This window comes from Chelonia mydas, chromosome 3 (assembly GCF_015237465.2).
Source record: "Chelonia mydas isolate rCheMyd1 chromosome 3, rCheMyd1.pri.v2, whole genome shotgun sequence".
NCBI classification, from domain to species: Eukaryota; Metazoa; Chordata; order Testudines; family Cheloniidae; genus Chelonia; species Chelonia mydas.
The window spans coordinates 129,928,791-129,932,283 of record NC_057851.1 but is presented as its reverse complement, the minus strand read 5'-3'; positions in this window follow the sequence as shown (position 1 = coordinate 129,932,283).

The following is a 3,493-nucleotide window of genomic DNA, read 5'->3' as shown; positions in this document are numbered from 1 at the left end:
TAAATAAAGCTGCACAAGGATTTTTGTTTTGTTTTAATACTAGCAGGCCCTAATGGTGGCTGGCAAAGACACAGGTACCAGCCTTGATGCAGCATAATATGACGTCCTGAGAACTCATATAATCGTGACTCATTCTAGCCAGAGATTTTAGTATAGGAAGTTGGGTACAAGATATGAAAAAAATATCTTGTATTTTTTCCTTGACAATTAAGGTCACTTATGAAATAGTATGTGAAATGAAAAATGGAGGGAGAAATGTCCCTCTCTAAGTAAGAAGTACCATTTTGTACCAGTTCTACTTTCCTATTTGTGATCTTGTGGTAACCACTAATGGACTTTGTGCAATATGCTGTGAGTCAAATCACCATGTGGGTGCAGTGGAAGGGGCTGGATAGCTCCAGAAATCAGTAATGGGTTATAGAGCCTTTTGCATGAAGATATTGGTTGAAATCCAGCTCATCTGACTAGTTCATGAAAGTTATTGTCCGGTTGGTAGTCTCGCTGTTTACTTTATGGAAGCTATCAACACAACTAGCGCGTTCAGCACAGGCGTATAAGTGAATGGGCCATGGAGAATGAATCAGTCTCATGCCTAGCGGATTGTTTGAGGCACAATGGCAGGACAGTGTGGGGAAGCTTGTGCAATCCATATTACCTGTTCCCCTCTGTGATCTACTGGGGATGTGAGTCTATGACAATGCCAGCTGGAGAGCTTTAGCTCAAGCTGTATCAGATCAAGTGTTTCACTCTGGAGGTCCCAGGTTCCATCCCCCTGGTTCCTACAAAATACCCGCAGAAAGGAGCTGTGTGAGGAGGAAAGCTCTGAAAAGTTCTCCTAGCAGAGGTTTCTCTAAATCATTGCATCAGAGGGCAGGATTTGTCCCCTTCCACACTGAAATCCTTGCAGATGGCCTGATCTCCAAGACTCCCTGAGAACCCTGTGTTATCTGTGCACAGGTCCACTGCCCTCTCCTCCCTCTGGGTCCCTGACAATTTACCAGAGTTTTCCTTAGCCATTGCTGCCTCAGCCCACCAAAAGGGATTTTCGTGACACTCAGGGGGCCTACAGCAGTTAGTACAGCCTTATACTGCATTAATTTTCTGTCAGCATTTCCTTTGGTGCCCAAGGGAGATGACAATTCATATCCCCCTATCCCTGCTCTCCCTCTTCTGTAGATTCTGGAGGTTCAGCTAGTTTGGCTTAGGATCCCATCTTTAGGGTATTTATCCAAAGTGAATCTTATTATAAACTTTTTAAGTTTACCTATCACCAGCACTATTACTTCAAATCGTCATTGGATAACCAAAGGAGAAGTGTGGGCTTTAGTTTGCTCATTCTCCCAATGGAGGAGTAGGGATTGACCTGTATCAAAATCCCAGATCCAACATACACCCCTCATCCCCAGCAGTTGAAGAAGTTTCTCTCTGGATCCAGAACTGAATTTCAAAGTTGGCATCCATCTATACAGTGAGTAAAATCAAAACCCAAGCTCTAAACACACCCTTGAACTTTGAGAAAGTTCAGAACTGGATCCAGGTCTGAACTTTGTGTGTTGGGCCCATCACTACTTCTAACACCACTCAAAATAGTGTGTTTCTGGGGTTAGAGGCCAACCACATTTGGGCTCAAGTGCTTTCATTTTGTGGTTGCCTTTTACTCATGTTCAGTCCTGTGACTCTGTGCATCCCCTGCCCCTTCTTGCTCTTTTAGCTTTTTCCTTATGGCCAAGACGTTTGGGATTGTGTGTAGCTGTCACTGTGCCTCAGTGGGTCACAGCTGAGAATACCAGATTCAGGACAGACTGCTGAGAAATAGGGCAGACTCACTCCAAAGTGGAAGTTATTCTATCATTAGATTATACCAAGCCAGTAACAAAAGTAAACTTCTGTCTCACCCACATTAGTTAATAAGAAGTCAAAGATGCAGCCTCCTTAGGCCTTCCAGCCCTTGTCTCACCATCCAGACACTGGACTCTATGATGAGTGGTTACTGAAAACCAGTTTAATCAAATATAGGGTCTGTCCAATCTCAAGAGATCAGCCACTTAGCCAGGTCAATATATAACTCAGATCTTCCCAATAATCCCGCTGATGCCAATCCTTTAGTAACTCATAGCTAAAGATTTAATAATAAAAGAAAGAACAAGAGAGTTGTTAATGGAGCACATACATAAAAATGATTGCAAAGTCCTTATATCAGGTTTGCAGGAGTGATGGTATGGACTGCTGGCTTGTAGTCTCTCTGATAACTTCCAAAAGATTGGAAGGTCCTCGGTGCTCCTTTTAGTTGTAAATTCACAGTCAAGAGAATCAGGGCAGGAAAAAGGCAAAATGGAGACCCCTCTTTTTATATCCCTTTGCCATGTGTCTGGAATTTTTCTGTTTCAAAGCTTACATAGCCCAGTTTGTGGAAAGCTACTGGCACAAGATGGCATCCAGGGTCACATGAGCATATCACGTGTCCTTACATGACTTGATGACTTACAGGGGGTACACATTAGCCCCTTGGAGCCTGAAGTTTTCTCAGGAAGAGCTATCTGGGTGGAATGAGTTTCTTCTATGGACCATTGTGAGAGCTAAGTGTGTTTGATGGGCCATCAACACAAAGCTGACTAGCCTGATGTAAATCTTATCTGGTGGGTGTCACCCAGGAATATCACATGTATAAGATACAAATCCATGGCCAATAGTCATAACTTCAGACACCAAGATGATACATGGACTTAATCAGGATAATCATATTTGATAGGTTGTAACTTTTCCATTGACACCTTACGTAACATACTTTGGGCAAGATTTGTTGCAATTGTCTAACAGTGATATAAATGGTCATATTTCAGTCATACAGCATCACAGTAATCTTCTCTGAGATTGTGTTGTCATAGATGGATGCATCAATTGGCTGGAAAGGCTGCTAGAAGGAGATGGGATGACCTACTGCCCCAGATTAATTTCTTTGCAGCATCTCTGCTCAGACAGCTCAGAAGACAGACTTCCCTCTAAGGTTTCCAGATCACTTTGGTTTTTTGTTTTTTGTTTTTTGTTGTTTTTTTTTTGGAGCCTCATAAAACTCTAAAATGGTGTCCAAATTTTAATATTACATTTCCAGGCAAATGCAGCTCAGATAAATAACCAGTTTAACCAGTAACTAGACACAGCACAGAGATCTTGTTTTTTACCCCCAGTTTTCCATCTGGTTTGACAGAGGCACAAAGAAGTTGACTGATCTGGCCAAGGTCACCCAGTGAGGCAGTGGTTTATCTTGGATTAGCAGCTCTCTTATTCTTTCTTACATACATGCACTAATCTAGTCTTGCACTTCCTTATATTTCTCCACATCCACCCTCCATCCGGCCCTCCCACCAGATTGCATAGGAGCTCCTGTCTGCTGCAGTGATTTCCTTCTGAACAATACCTGTTGTGCTAGCAGCAAGGATTCTCTTGGTTCCCATGCTCGGAGCAGTTTGAATTTCCTGCTGGCTCAGCAGCAAGA